This window comes from Taudactylus pleione, unplaced genomic scaffold (genome assembly GCF_031769625.1).
Source record: "Taudactylus pleione unplaced genomic scaffold, aTauple2 ptg000454l, whole genome shotgun sequence".
NCBI classification, from domain to species: Eukaryota; Metazoa; Chordata; class Amphibia; order Anura; family Myobatrachidae; genus Taudactylus; species Taudactylus pleione.
The window spans coordinates 3,159,189-3,175,117 of NW_028284856.1; the positions used below are offsets into that span (position 1 = coordinate 3,159,189).

A 15,929-nucleotide genomic window follows, 5' to 3' on the forward strand; every position below is an offset into this window, starting at 1 on the left:
AGACACTAAATGTCAAGCTATTCATATCATACTTTTAGTGATAGAGAGATTTTCCTACTTTAGTAATTGCACAGTAGTTGTCACCATTTGAATTTACTTGGTTTTAGTATTACGAACTTTCTATAGGTTTGCGACAAACTCCAGAAGAGCCTGGAGTCGGTAAAACATCAGAACTTTAATCTGAGGGTCCAGGGTTCAAGTCCCTGTTCGGGCAAGTGTCTTTTAAGCAATGTGTCGTTTTTGTGAAATGGAACATAGTGCAGAGTGGGAAAATCACAAACTGTTTAAGAATGTACACCTTCAACCAAGAGGCAAATTAAATGTATTTCATCAATAGACACTAAATGTCAAGCTATTCATATCATACTTTTAGTGATAGAGAGATTTTCCTACTTTAGTAATTGCACAGTAGTTGTCACCATTTGAATTTACTTGGTTTTAGTATTACGAACTTTCTATAGGTTTGGGACAAACTCCAGAAGAGCCTGGAGTCGGTAAAACATCAGAACTTTAATCTGAGGGTCCAGGGTTCAAGTCCCTGTTCGGGCGAGTGTCTTTTAAGCAATGTGTCGTTTTTGTGAAATGGAACATAGTGCAGAGTGGGAAAATCACAAACTGTTTAAGAATGTACACCTTCAACCAAGAGGCAAATTAAATGTATTTCATCAAGAGACACTAAATGTCAAGCTTTTCAGTTCATACTTTTAGTGATAGAGAGATTTTCCTACTTTAGTAATTGCACAGTAACTAGTAGTTGTCATCATTTGAAATGACTTGTTTTTTGTATTACGAACTTTCAGCATTTTTGCGACCTATCACAGAAGACCCTGGATAGCTCAGTCGATAGAGCATCAGACTTTTAATCTGAGGGTCCAGGGTTCAAGTCCCTGTTCAGGTGAGTGTCTTTTAAGTAATGTGTCAATTTGTGAAATGGAACATAGTGCAGAGTGGGAAAATCACAAACTGTTTAAGAATGTACACCTTCAACCAAGAGGCAAATTAAATGTATTTCATCAAGAGACACTAAATGTCAAGCTTTTCAGTTCATACTTTTAGTGATAGAGAGATTTTCCAACTTTAGTAATTGCACAGTAACTAGTAGTTGTCATCATTTGATATGACTTGTTTTTTGTATTACGAACTTTCTGCATTTTTGCGACCTATCACAGAAGAGCCTGGATAGCTCAGTCGGTAGAGCATCTGACTTTTAATCTGAGGGTCCCGGGTTCAAGGGTCTGTTCGGGCGAGTGTCTTTTAAGCAATGTGTCATTTTGTGAAATGGAACATAGTGCAGAGTGATAAAATCACAAACTGTTTAAGAATGTACACCTACAACCAAGAGGCAAATTAAATGTATTTCACCAATAGACACTAAATGTCAAGCTATTCATATCATACTTTTAGTGATAGAGCGATTTTCCTACTTTAGTAATTGCACAGTAGTTGTCACCATTTGAATTTACTTGTTTTTGTATTACGAACTTTCTATAGGTTTGTGACAGACTCCAGAAGAGCCTGGAGTCGATAAAACATCAGAACTTTAATCTGAGGGTCCAGGGTTCAAGTCCCTGTTCGGGCGAGTGTCTTTTAAGCAATGTGTCGTTTTTGTGAAATGGAACATAGTGCAGAGTGGGAAAATCACAAACTGTTTAAGAATGTACACCTTCAACCAAGAGGCAAATTAAACGTATTTCATCAAGAGACACTAAATGTCAAGCTTTTCAGTTCATACTTTTAGTGATAGAGAGATTTTCCTACTTTAGTAATTGCACAGTAACTAGTAGTTGTCATCATTTGAAATGACTTGTTTTTTGTATTACGAACTTTCAGCATTTTTGCGACCTATCACAGAAGAGCCTGGATAGCTCAGACGGTAGAGCATCAGACTTTTAATCTGAGGGTCCAGGGTTCAAGTCCCTGTTCGGGCGAGTGTCTTTTAAGCAATGTGTCATTTTTGTGAAATGGAACATAGTGCAGAGTGGGAAAATCACAAACTGTTTAAGAATGTACACCTTCAACCAAGAGGCAAATTAAATGTATTTCATCAAGAGACACTAAATGTCAAGCTTTTCAGTTCATACTTTTAGTGATAGAGAGATTTTCCTATTTTAGTAATTGCACAGTAACTAGTAGTTGTCATCATTTGAAATGACTTGTTTTTTGTATTACGAACTTTCAGCATTTTTGCGACCTATCACAGAAGAGCCTGGATAGCTCAGTCGATAGAGCATCAGACTTTTAATCTGAGGGTCCAGGGTTCAAGTCCCTGTTCGGGCGATTGTCTTTTAAGCAATGTGTCATTTTGTGAAATGGAACATAGTGCAGAGTGGGAAAATCACAAACTGTTTAAGAATGTACACCTTCAACCAAGAGGCAAATTAAATGTATTTCATCAATAGACACTAAATGTCAAGCTATTCATATCATACTTTTAGTGATAGAGAGACTTTCCTACTTTAGTAATTGCACAGTAGTTATTACCATTTGAATTTACTTGTTTTTGTATTACGAACTTTCTATAGGTTTGCGACAGACTCCAGAAGAGCCTGGAGTCGGTAAAACATCAGAACTTTAATCTGAGGGTCCAGGGTTCAAGTCCCTGTCCGGGCGAGTGTCTTTTAAGCAATGTGTCGTTTTTGTGAAATGGAACATAGTGCAGAGTGGGAAAATCACAAACTGTTTAAGAATGTACACCTTCAACCAAGAGGCAAATTAAATGTATTTCATCAAGAGACACTAAATGTCAAGCTTTTCAGTTCATACTTTTAGTGATAGAGAGATTTTCCAACTTTAGTAATTGCACAGTAACTAGTAGTTGTCATCATTTGATATGACTTGTTTTTTGTATTACGAACTTTCTGCATTTTTGCGACCTATCACAGAAGAGCCTGGATAGCTCAGTCGGTAGAGCATCTGACTTTTAATCTGAGGGTCCAGGGTTCACGGGTCTGTTCGGGCGAGTGTCTTTTCAGCAATGTGTCATTTTGTGAAATGGAACATAGTGCAGAGTGGGAAAATCACAAACTGTTTAAGAATGTACACCTTCAACCAAGAGGCAAATTAAATGTATTTCACCAATAGACACTAAATGTCAAGCTATTCATATCAAACTTTTAGTGATAGAGAGATTTTCCTACTTTAGTAATTGCACAGTAGTTGTCACCATTTGAATTTACTTGGTTTTAGTATTACGAACTTTCTATAGGTTTGCGACAAACTCCAGAAGAGCCTGGAGTCGGTAAAACATCAGAACTTTAATCTGAGGGTCCAGGGTTCAAGTCCCTGTTCGGGCGAGTGTCTTTTAAGCAATGTGTCGTTTTTGTGAAATGGAACATAGTGCAGAGTGGGAAAATCACAAACTGTTTAAGAATGTACACCTTCAACCAAGAGGCAAATTAAATGTATTTCATCAAGAGACACTAAATGTCAAGCTTTTCAGTTCATACTTTTAGTGATAGAGAGATTTTCCAACTTTAGTAATTGCACAGTAACTAGTAGTTGTCATCATTTGATATGACTTGTTTTTTGTATTACGAACTTTCTGCATTTTTGCGACCTATCACAGAAGAGCCTGGATAGCTCAGTCGGTAGAGCATCTGACTTTTAATCTGAGGGTCCAGGGTTCACGGGTCTGTTCGGGCGAGTGTCTTTTAAGCAATGTGTCATTTTGTGAAATGGAACATAGTGCAGAGTGGGAAAATCACAAACTGTTTAAGAATGTACACCTTCAACCAAGAGGCAAATTAAATGTATTTCACCAATAGACACTAAATGTCAAGCTATTCATATCAAACTTTTAGTGATAGAGAGATTTTCCTACTTTAGTAATTGCACAGTAGTTGTCACCATTTGAATTTACTTGGTTTTAGTATTACGAACTTTCTATAGGTTTGCGACAAACTCCAGAAGAGCCTGGAGTCGGTAAAACATCAGAACTTTAATCTGAGGGTCCAGGGTTCAAGTCCCTGTTCGGGCGAGTGTCTTTTAAGCAATGTGTGTTTTTGTGAAATGGAACATAGTGCAGAGTGGGAAAATCACAAACTGTTTCAGAATGTACACCTTCAACCAAGAGGCAAATTAAATGTATTTCATCAAGAGACACTAAATGTCAAGCTTTTCAGTTCATACTTTTAGTGATAGAGAGATTTTCCTACATTAGTAATTGCACAGTAACTAGTAGTTGTCATCATTTGAAATAACTTGTTTTTTGTATTACGAACTTTCTGCATTTTTGCGACCTATCACAGAAGAGCCTGGATAGCTCAGTCGGTAGAGCATCAGACTTTTAATCTGAGGGTCCAGGGTTCAAGGGTCTGTTCGGGCGAGTGTCTTTTAAGCAATGTGTCAATTTGTGAAATGGAACATAGTGCAGAGTGGGAAAATCACAAACTGTTTAAGAATGTACACCTTCAATCAAGAGGCAAATTAAAAGTATTTCATCAATAGACACTAAATGTCAAGCTATTCATATCAAAATTTTAGTGATAGAGAGATTTTCCTACTTTAGTAATTGCACAGTAGTTGTCACCATTTGAATTTACTTGGTTTTAGTATTACGAACTTTCTATAGGTTTGCGACAAACTCCAGAAGAGCCTGGAGTCGGTAAAACATCAGAACTTTAATCTGAGGGTCCAGGGTTCAAGTCCCTGTTCGGGCGAGTGTCTTTTAAGCAATGTGTCGTTTTTGTGAAATGGAACATAGTGCAGAGTGGGAAATTCACAAACTGTTTAAGAATGTACACCTTCAACCAAGAGGCAAATTAAATGTATTTCATCAAGAGACACTAAATGTCAAGCTTTTCAGTTCATACTTTTAGTGATAGAGAGATTTTCCTACTTTAGTAATTGCACAGTAACTAGTCGTTGTCATCATTTGAAATTACTTGTTTTTTGTATTACGAACTTTCTGCATTTTTGCGACCTATCACAGAAGAGCCTGGATAGCTCAGTCGGTAGAGCATCTGACTTTTAATCTGAGGCTCCAGGGTTCAAGGGTCTGTTCGGGCGAGTGTCTTTTAAGCAATGTGTCATTTTGTGAAATGGAACATAGTGCAGAGTGGGAAAATCACAAACTGTTTAAGAATGTACACCTTCAACCAAGAGGCAAATTAAATGTATTTCACCAATAGACACTAAATGTCAAGCTATTCATATCATACTTTTAGTGATAGAGAGATTTTCCTACTTTAGTAATTGCACAGTAGTTGTCACCATTTGAATTTACTTGGTTTTAGTATTACGAACTTTCTATAGGTTTGCGACAAACTCCAGAAGAGCCTGGAGTCGGTAAAACATCAGAACTTTAATCTGAGGCTCCAGGGTTCAAGTTCCTGTTCGGGCGAGTGTCTTTTAATCAATGTGTAGTTTTTGTGAAATGGAACATAGTGCAGAGTGGGAAAATCACAAACTGTTTAAGAATGTACACCTTCAACCAAGAGGCAAATTAAATGTATTTCATCAAGAGACACTAAATGTCAAGCTTTTCAGTTCATACTTTTAGTGATAGAGAGATTTTCCAACTTTAGTAATTGCACAGTAACTAGTAGTTGTCATCATTTGATATGACTTGTTTTTTGTATTACGAACTTTCTGCATTTTTGCGACCTATCACAGAAGAGCCTGGATAGCTCAGTCGGTAGAGCATCTGACTTTTAATCTGAGGGTCCAGGGTTCAAGGGTCTGTTCGGGCGAGTGTCTTTTAAGCAATGTGTCATTTTGTGAAATGGAACATAGTGCAGAGTGGGAAAATCACAAACTGTTTAAGAATGTACACCTTCAACCAAGAGGCAAATTAAATGTATTTCACCAATAGACACTAAATGTCAAGCTATTCATATCAAACTTTTAGTGATAGAGAGATTTTCCTACTTTAGTAATTGCACAGTAGTTGTCACCATTTGAATTTACTTGGTTTTAGTATTACGAACTTTCTATAGGTTTGCGACAAACTCCAGAAGAGCCTGGAGTCGGTAAAACATCAGAACTTTAATCTGAGGGTCCAGGGTTCAAGTCCCTGTTCGGGCGAGTGTCTTTTAAGCAATGTGTCGTTTTTGTGAAATGGAACATAGTGCAGAGTGGGAAAATCACAAACTGTTTAAGAATGTACACCTTCAACCAAGAGGCAAATTAAATGTATTTCATCAATAGACACTAAATGTCAAGCTATTCAGATAATACTTTTAGTGATAGAGAGATTTTCCAACTTTAGTAATTGCACAGTAACTAGTAGTTGTCATCATTTGATATGACTTGTTTTTTGTATTACGAACTTTCTGCATTTTTGCGACCTATCACAGAAGACCCTGGATAGCTCAGTCGATAGAGCATCAGACTTTTAATCTGAGGGTCCAGGGTTCAAGTCCCTGTTCAGGTGAGTGTCTTTTAAGTAATGTGTCAATTTGTGAAATGGAACATAGTGCAGAGTGGGAAAATCACAAACTGTTTAAGAATGTACACCTTCAACCAAGAGGCAAATTAAATGTATTTCATCAAGAGACACTAAATGTCAAGCTTTTCAGTTCATACTTTTAGTGATAAAGAGATTTTCCAACTTTAGTAATTGCACAGTAACTAGTAGTTGTCATCATTTGATATGACTTGTTTTTTGTATTACGAACTTTCTGCATTTTTGCGACCTATCACAGAAGAGCCTGGATAGCTCAGTCGGTAGAGCATCTGACTTTTAATCTGAGGGTCCAGGGTTCAAGGGTCTGTTCGGGCGAGTGTCTTTTAAGCAATGTGTCATTTTGTGAAATGGAACATAGTGCAGAGTGGGAAAATCACAAACTGTTTAAGAATGTACACCTTCAACCAAGAGGCAAATTAAATGTATTTCACCAATAGACACTAAATGTCAAGCTATTCATATCAAACTTTTAGTGATAGAGAGATTTTCCTACTTTAGTAATTGCACAGTAGTTGTCACCATTTGAATTTACTTGGTTTTAGTATTACAAACTTTCTATAGGTTTGCGACAAACTCCAGAAGAGCCTGGAGTCGGTAAAACATCAGAACTTTAATCTGAGGGTCCAGGGTTCAAGTCCCTGTTCGGGCGAGTGTCTTTTAAGCAATGTGTCGTTTTTGTGAAATGGAACATAGTGCAGAGTGGGAAAATCACAAACTGTTTAAGAATGTACACCTTCAACCAAGAGGCAAATTAAATGTATTTCATCAATAGACACTAAATGTCAAGCTATTCAGATAATACTTTTAGTGATAGAGAGATTTTCCAACTTTAGTAATTGCACAGTAACTAGTAGTTGTCATCATTTGATATGACTTGTTTTTTGTATTACGAACTTTCTGCATTTTTGCGACCTATCACAGAAGATCCTGGATAGCTCAGTCAGTAGAGCATCAGACTTTTAATCTGAGCGTCCAGGGTTCAAGTCCCTGTTCGGGCGATTGTCTTTTAAGCAATGTGTCATTTTGTGAAATGGAACATAGTGCAGAGTGGGAAAATCACAAACTGTTTAAGAATGTACACCTTCAACCAAGAGGCAAATTAAATGTATTTCATCAATAGACACTAAATGTCAAGCTATTCATATCATACTTTTAGTGATAGAGAGACTTTCCTACTTTAGTAATTGCACAGTAGTTATCACCATTTGAATTTACTTGTTTTTGTATTACAAACTTTCTATAGGTTTGCGACAGACTCCAGAAGAGCCTGGAGTCGGTAAAACATCAGAACTTTAATCTGAGGGTCCAGGGTTCAAGTCCCTGTTCGGGCGAGTGTCTTTTAAGCAATGTGTCGTTTTTGTGAAATGGAACATAGTGCAGAGTGGGAAAATCACAAACTGTTTAAGAATGTACACCTTCAACCAAGAGGCAAATTAAATGTATTTCATCAAGAGACACTAAATGTCAAGCTTTTCAGTTCATACTTTTAGTGATAGAGAGACTTTCCTACTTTAGTAATTGCACAGTAGTTATCACCATTTGAATTTACTTGTTTTTGTATTACGAACTTTCTATAGGTTTGCGACAGACTCCAGAAGAGCCTGGAGTCGGTAAAACATCAGAACTTTAATCTGAGGCTCCAGGGTTCAAGTCCCTGTTCAGGTGAGTGTCTTTTAAGTAATGTGTCAATTTGTGAAATGGAACATAGTGCAGAGTGGGAAAATCACAAACTGTTTAAGAATGTACACCTTCAACCAAGAGGCAAATTAAATGTATTTCATCAAGAGACACTAAATGTCAAGCTTTTCAGTTCATACTTTTAGTGATAGAGAGATTTTCCAACTTTAGTAATTGCACAGTAACTAGTAGTTGTCATCATTTGATATGACTTGTTTTTTGTATTACGAACTTTCTGCATTTTTGCGACCTACCACAGAAGAGCCTGGATAGCTCAGTCGGTAGAGCATCTGACTTTTAATCTGAGGGTCCAGGGTTCAAGGGTCTGTTCGGGCGAGTGTCTTTTAAGCAATGTGTCATTTTGTGAAATGGAACATAGTGCAGAGTGGGAAAATCACAAACTGTTTAAGAATGTACACCTTCAACCAAGAGGCAAATTAAATGTATTTCACCAATAGACACTAAATGTCAAGCTATTCATATCAAACTTTTAGTGATAGAGAGATTTTCCTACTTTAGTAATTGCACAGTAGTTGTCACCATTTGAATTTACTTGGTTTTAGTATTACGAACTTTCTATAGGTTTGCGACAAACTCCAGAAGAGCCTGGAGTCGGTAAAACATCAGAACTTTAATCTGAGGGTCCAGGGTTCAAGTCCCTGTTCGGGCGAGTGTCTTTTAAGCAATGTGTCGTTTTTGTGAAATGGAACATAGTGCAGAGTGGGAAAATCACAAACTGTTTAAGAATGTACACCTTCAACCAAGAGGCAAATTAAATGTATTTCATCAATAGACACTAAATGTCAAGCTATTCAGATAATACTTTTAGTGATAGAGAGATTTTCCAACTTTAGTAATTGCACAGTAACTAGTAGTTGTCATCATTTGCTATGACTTGTTTTTTGTATTACGAACTTTCTGCATTTTTGCGACCTATCACAGAAGATCCTGGATAGCTCAGTCGGTAGAGCATCAGACTTTTAATCTGAGGGTCCAGGGTTCAAGTCCCTGTTCGGGCAATTGTCTTTTAAGCAATGTGTCATTTTGTGAAATGGAACATAGTGCAGAGTGGGAAAATCACAAACTGTTTAAGAATGTACACCTTCAACCAAGAGGCAAATTAAATGTATTTCATCAATAGACACTAAATGTCAAGCTATTCATATCATACTTTTAGTGATAGAGAGACTTTCCTACTTTAGTAATTGCACAGTAGTTATCACCATTTGAATTTACTTGTTTTTGTATTACGAACTTTCTATAGGTTTGCGACAGACTCCAGAAGAGCCTGGAGTCGGTAAAACATCAGAACTTTAATCTGAGGGTCCAGGGTTCAAGTCCCTGTTCGGGCGAGTGTCTTTTAAGCAATGTGTCGTTTTTGTGAAATGGAACATAGTGCAGAGTGGGAAAATCACAAACTGTTTAAGAATGTACACCTTCAACCAAGAGGCAAATTAAATGTATTTCATCAATAGACACTAAATGTCAAGCTATTCAGATAATACTTTTAGTGATAGAGAGATTTTCCAACTTTAGTAATTGCACAGTAACTAGTAGTTGTCATCATTTGATATGACTTGTTTTTTGTATTACGAACTTTCTGCATTTTTGCGACCTATCACAGAAGATCCTGGATAGCTCAGTCGGTAGAGCATCAGACTTTTAATCTGAGGGTCCAGGGTTCAAGTCCCTGTTCGGGCGATTGTCTTTTAAGCAATGTGTCATTTTGTGAAATGGAACATAGTGCAGAGTGGGAAAATCACAAACTGTTTAAGAATGTACACCTTCAACCAAGAGGCAAATTAAATGTATTTCATCAATAGACACTAAATGTCAAGCTATTCATATCATACTTTTAGTGATAGAGAGACTTTCCTACTTTAGTAATTGCACAGTAGTTATCACCATTTGAATTTACTTGTTTTTGTATTACGAACTTTCTATAGGTTTGCGACAGACTCCAGAAGAGCCTGGAGTCGGTAAAACATCAGAACTTTAATCTGAGGCTCCAGGGTTCAAGTCCCTGTTCAGGTGAGTGTCTTTTAAGTAATGTGTCAATTTGTGAAATGGAACATAGTGCAGAGTGGGAAAATCACAAACTGTTTAAGAATGTACACCTTCAACCAAGAGGCAAATTAAATGTATTTCATCAAGAGACACTAAATGTCAAGCTTTTCAGTTCATACTTTTAGTGATAGAGAGATTTTCCAACTTTAGTAATTGCACAGTAACTAGTAGTTGTCATCATTTGATATGACTTGTTTTTTGTATTACGAACTTTCTGCATTTTTGCGACCTATCACAGAAGAGCCTGGATAGCTCAGTCGGTAGAGCATCTGACTTTTAATCTGAGGGTCCAGGGTTCAAGGGTCTGTTTGGGCGAGTGTCTTTTAAGCAATGTGTCATTTTGTGAAATGGAACATAGTGCAGAGTGGGAAAATCACAAACTGTTTAAGAATGTACACCTTCAACCAAGAGGCAAATTAAATGTATTTCACCAATAGACACTAAATGTCAAGCTATTCATATCAAACTTTTAGTGATAGAGAGATTTTCCTACTTTAGTAATTGCACAGTAGTTATCACCATTTGAATTTACTTGTTTTTAGTATTACGAACTTTCTATAGGTTTGCGACAAACTCCAGAAGAGCCTGGAGTCGGTAAAACATCAGAACTTTAATCTGAGGGTCCAGGGTTCAAGTCCCTGTTCGGGCGAGTGTCTTTTAAGCAATGTGTCGTTTTTGTGAAATGGAACATAGTGCAGAGTGGGAAAATCACAAACTGTTTAAGAATGTACACCTTCAACCAAGAGGCAAATTAAATGTATTTCATCAAGAGACACTAAATGTCAAGCTTTTCAGTTCATACTTTTAGTGATAGAGAGATTTTCCTACTTTAGTAATTGCACAGTAACTAGTAGTTGTCATCATTTGAAATGACTTGTTTTTTGTATTACGAACTTTCAGCATTTTTGCGACCTATCACAGAAGACCCTGGATAGCTCAGTCGATAGAGCATCAGACTTTTAATCTGAGGCTCCAGGGTTCAAGTCCCTGTTCAGGTGAGTGTCTTTTAAGTAATGTGTCAATTTGTGAAATGGAACATAGTGCAGAGTGGGAAAATCACAAACTGTTTAAGAATGTACACCTTCAACCAAGAGGCAAATTAAATGTATTTCATCAAGAGACACTAAATGTCAAGCTTTTCAGTTCATACTTTTAGTGATAGAGAGATTTTCCAACTTTAGTAATTGCACAGTAACTAGTAGTTGTCATCATTTGATATGACTTGTTTTTTGTATTACGAACTTTCTGCATTTTTGCGACCTATCACAGAAGAGCCTGGATAGCTCAGTCGGTAGAGCATCTGACTTTTAATCTGAGGGTCCAGGGTTCAAGGGTCTGTTCGGGCGAGTGTCTTTTAAGCAATGTGTCATTTTGTGAAATGGAACATAGTGCAGAGTGGGAAAATCACAAACTGTTTAAGAATGTACACCTTCAACCAAGAGGCAAATTAAATGTATTTCACCAATAGACACTAAATGTCAAGCTATTCATATCAAATTTTTAGTGATAGAGAGATTTTCCTACTTTAGTAATTGCACAGTAGTTGTCACCATTTGAATTTACTTGGTTTTAGTATTACGAACTTTCTATAGGTTTGCGACAAACTCCAGAAGAGCCTGGAGTCGGTAAAACATCAGAACTTTAATCTGAGGGTCCAGGGTCCAAGTCCCTGTTCGGGCGAGTGTCTTTTAAGCAATGTGTCGTTTTTGTGAAATGGAACATAGTGCAGAGTGGGAAAATCACAAACTGTTTAAGAATGTACACCTTCAACCAAGAGGCAAATTAAATGTATTTCATCAATAGACACTAAATGTCAAGATATTCAGATAATACTTTTAGTGATAGAGAGATTTTCCAACTTTAGTAATTGCACAGTAACTAGTAGTTGTCATCATTTGCTATGACTTGTTTTTTGTATTACGAACTTTCTGCATTTTTGCGACCTATCACAGAAGATCCTGGATAGCTCAGTCGGTAGAGCATCAGACTTTTAATCTGAGGGTCCAGGGTTCAAGTCCCTGTTCGGGCGATTGTCTTTTAAGCAATGTGTCATTTTGTGAAATGGAACATAGTGCAGAGTGGGAAAATCACAAACTGTTTAAGAATGTACACCTTCAACCAAGAGGCAAATTAAATGTATTTCATCAATAGACACTAAATGTCAAGCTATTCATATCATACTTTTAGTGATAGAGAGACTTTCCTACTTTAGTAATTGCACAGTAGTTATCACCATTTGAATTTACTTGTTTTTGTATTACGAACTTTCTATAGGTTTGCGACAGACTCCAGAAGAGCCTGGAGTCGGTAAAACATCAGAACTTTAATCTGAGGGTCCAGGGTTCAAGTCCCTGTTCGGGCGAGTGTCTTTTAAGCAATGTGTCGTTTTTGTGAAATGGAACATAGTGCAGAGTGGGAAAATCACAAACTGTTTAAGAATGTACACCTTCAACCAAGAGGCAAATTAAATGTATTTCATCAAGAGACACTAAATGTCAAGCTTTTCAGTTCATACTTTTAGTGATAGAGAGATTTTCCTACTTTAGTAATTGCACAGTAACTAGTAGTTGTCATCATTTGAAATGACTTGTTTTTTGTATTACGAACTTTCAGCATTTTTGCGACCTATCACAGAAGAGCCTGGATAGCTCAGACGGTAGAGCATCAGACTTTTAATCTGAGGGTCCAGGGTTCAAGTCCCTGTTCGGGTGATTGTCTTTTAAGCAATGTGTCATTTTGTGAAATGGAACATAGTGCAGAGTGGGAAAATCACAAACTGTTTAAGAATGTACACCTTCAACCAAGAGGCAAATTAAATGTATTTCATCAATAGACACTAAATGTCAAGCTATTCATATCATACTTTTAGTGATAGAGAGACTTTCCTACTTTAGTAATTGCACAGTAGTTATCACCATTTGAATTTACTTGTTTTTGTATTACGAACTTTCTATAGGTTTGCGACAGACTCCAGAAGAGCCTGGAGTCGGTAAAACATCAGAACTTTAATCTGAGGGTCCAGGGTTCAAGTCCCTGTTCGGGCGAGTGTCTTTTAAGCAATGTGTCGTTTTTGTGAAATGGAACATAGTGCAGAGTGGGAAAATCACAAACTGTTTAAGAATGTACACCTTCAACCAAGAGGCAAATTAAATGTATTTCATCAAGAGACACTAAATGTCAAGCTTTTCAGTTCATACTTTTAGTGATAGAGAGATTTTCCTACTTTAGTAATTGCACAGTAACTAGTAGTTGTCATCATTTGAAATGACTTGTTTTTTGTATTACGAACTTTCAGCATTTTTGCGACCTATCACAGAAGAGCCTGGATAGCTCAGACGGTAGAGCATCAGACTTTTAATCTGAGGGTCCAGGGTTCAAGTCCCTGTTCAGGCGATTGTCTTTTAAGCAATGTCTCATTTTGTGAAATGGAACATAGTGCAGAGTGGGAAAATCACAAACTGTTTAAGAATGTACACCTTCAACCAAGAGGCAAATTAAATGTATTTCATCAATAGACACTAAATGTCAAGCTATTCATATCATACTTTTAGTGATAGAGAGACTTTCCTACTTTAGTAATTGCACAGTAGTTATCACCATTTGAATTTACTTGTTTTTGTATTACGAACTTTCTATAGGTTTGCGACAGACTCCAGAAGAGCCTGGAGTCGGTAAAACATCAGAACTTTAATCTGAGGGTCCAGGGTTCAAGTCCCTGTTCGGGCGAGTGTCTTTTAAGCAATGTGTCGTTTTTGTGAAATGGAACATAGTGCAGAGTGGGAAAATCACAAACTGTTTAAGAATGTACACCTTCAACCAAGAGGCAAATTAAATGTATTTCATCAAGAGACACTAAATGTCAAGCTTTTCAGTTCATACTTTTAGTGATAGAGAGATTTTCCTACTTTAGTAATTGCACAGTAACTAGTAGTTGTCATCATTTGAAATGACTTGTTTTTTGTATTACGAACTTTCAGCATTTTTGCGACCTATCACAGAAGAGCCTGGATAGCTCAGACGGTAGAGCATCAGACTTTTAATCTGAGGGTCCAGGGTTCAAGTCCCTGTTCGGGCGAGTGTCTTTTAAGCAATGTGTCATTTTTGTGAAATGGAACATAGTGCAGAGTGGGAAAATCACAAACTGTTTAAGAATGTACACCTTCAACCAAGAGGCAAATTAAATGTATTTCATCAAGAGACACTAAATGTCAAGCTTTTCAGTTCATACTTTTAGTGATAGAGAGACTTTCCTACTTTAGTAATTGCACAGTAGTTATCACCATTTGAATTTACTTGTTTTTGTATTACGAACTTTCTATAGGTTTGCGACAGACTCCAGAAGAGCCTGGAGTCGGTAAAACATCAGAACTTTAATCTGAGGGTCCAGGGTTCAAGTCCCTGTTCGGGCGAGTGTCTTTTAAGCAATGTGTCGTTTTTGTGAAATGGAACATAGTGCAGAGTGGGAAAATCACAAACTGTTTAAGAATGTACACCTTCAACCAAGAGGCAAATTAAATGTATTTCATCAAGAGACACTAAATGTCAAGCTTTTCAGTTCATACTTTTAGTGATAGAGAGATTTTCCTACTTTAGTAATTGCACAGTAACTAGTAGTTGTCATCATTTGAAATGACTTATTTTTTGTATTACGAACTTTCAGCATTTTTGCGACCTTTCACAGAAGAGCCTGGATAGCTCAGACGGTAGAGCATCAGACTTTTAATCTGAGGGTCCAGGGTTCAAGTCCCTGTTCGGGCGAGTGTCTTTTAAGCAATGTGTCATTTTTGTGAAATGGAACATAGTGCAGAGTGGGAAAATCACAAACTGTTTAAGAATGTACACCTTCAACCAAGAGGCAAATTAAATGTATTTCACCAATAGACACTAAATGTCAAGCTATTCATATCATACTTTTAGTGATAGAGAGATTTTCCTACTTTAGTAATTGCACAGTAGTTGTCACCATTTGAATTTACTTGGTTTTAGTATTACGAACTTTCTATAGGTTTGCGACAAACTCCAGAAGAGCCTGGAGTCGGTAAAACATCAGAACTTTAATCTGAGGGTCCAGGGTTCAAGTCCCTGTTCGGGCAAGTGTCTTTTAAGCAATGTGTCGTTTTTGTGAAATGGAACATAGTGCAGAGTGGGAAAATCACAAACTGTTTAAGAATGTACACCTTCAACCAAGAGGCAAATTAAATGTATTTCATCAATAGACACTAAATGTCAAGCTATTCATATCATACTTTTAGTGATAGAGAGATTTTCCTACTTTAGTAATTGCACAGTAGTTGTCACCATTTGAATTTACTTGGTTTTAGTATTACGAACTTTCTATAGGTTTGGGACAAACTCCAGAAGAGCCTGGAGTCGGTAAAACATCAGAACTTTAATCTGAGGGTCCAGGGTTCAAGTCCCTGTTCGGGCGAGTGTCTTTTAAGCAATGTGTCGTTTTTGTGAAATGGAACATAGTGCAGAGTGGGAAAATCACAAACTGTTTAAGAATGTACACCTTCAACCAAGAGGCAAATTAAATGTATTTCATCAAGAGACACTAAATGTCAAGCTTTTCAGTTCATACTTTTAGTGATAGAGAGATTTTCCTACTTTAGTAATTGCACAGTAACTAGTAGTTGTCATCATTTGAAATGACTTGTTTTTTGTATTACGAACTTTCAGCATTTTTGCGACCTATCACAGAAGACCCTGGATAGCTCAGTCGATAGAGCATCAGACTTTTAATCTGAGGGTCCAGGGTTCAAGTCCCTGTTCAGGTGAG

The 15,929-nt window shown here is 37.1% G+C and overlaps 8 non-coding genes across 8 annotated transcripts; all 8 read left to right on the top strand.

Annotated features, from left to right (window-relative positions):
- The first annotated feature begins 1,855 nt into the window (after window positions 1-1,855).
- TRNAK-UUU (transfer RNA lysine (anticodon UUU)) lies at window positions 1,856-1,928 on the top strand. Its single transcript has one exon. It is a non-coding gene; the product is annotated as a tRNA-Lys (tRNA).
- Window positions 1,929-2,204: 276 nt separating this feature from the next.
- TRNAK-UUU (transfer RNA lysine (anticodon UUU)) lies at window positions 2,205-2,277 on the top strand. Its single transcript has one exon. It is a non-coding gene; the product is annotated as a tRNA-Lys (tRNA).
- A 6,752-nt stretch (window positions 2,278-9,029) lies between these two features.
- Window positions 9,030-9,102, top strand: TRNAK-UUU (transfer RNA lysine (anticodon UUU)). The gene has a single exon. It is a non-coding gene; the product is annotated as a tRNA-Lys (tRNA).
- Window positions 9,103-9,711: 609 nt separating this feature from the next.
- On the top strand, window positions 9,712-9,784 carry TRNAK-UUU (transfer RNA lysine (anticodon UUU)). The gene has a single exon. It is a non-coding gene; the product is annotated as a tRNA-Lys (tRNA).
- Window positions 9,785-12,106: 2,322 nt separating this feature from the next.
- Window positions 12,107-12,179, top strand: TRNAK-UUU (transfer RNA lysine (anticodon UUU)). Its single transcript has one exon. It is a non-coding gene; the product is annotated as a tRNA-Lys (tRNA).
- A 1,291-nt stretch (window positions 12,180-13,470) lies between these two features.
- Window positions 13,471-13,543, top strand: TRNAK-UUU (transfer RNA lysine (anticodon UUU)). The gene has a single exon. It is a non-coding gene; the product is annotated as a tRNA-Lys (tRNA).
- Window positions 13,544-14,152: 609 nt separating this feature from the next.
- TRNAK-UUU (transfer RNA lysine (anticodon UUU)) lies at window positions 14,153-14,225 on the top strand. Its single transcript has one exon. It is a non-coding gene; the product is annotated as a tRNA-Lys (tRNA).
- A 610-nt stretch (window positions 14,226-14,835) lies between these two features.
- TRNAK-UUU (transfer RNA lysine (anticodon UUU)) lies at window positions 14,836-14,908 on the top strand. Its single transcript has one exon. It is a non-coding gene; the product is annotated as a tRNA-Lys (tRNA).
- The last annotated feature ends 1,021 nt before the right edge of the window (window positions 14,909-15,929 follow it).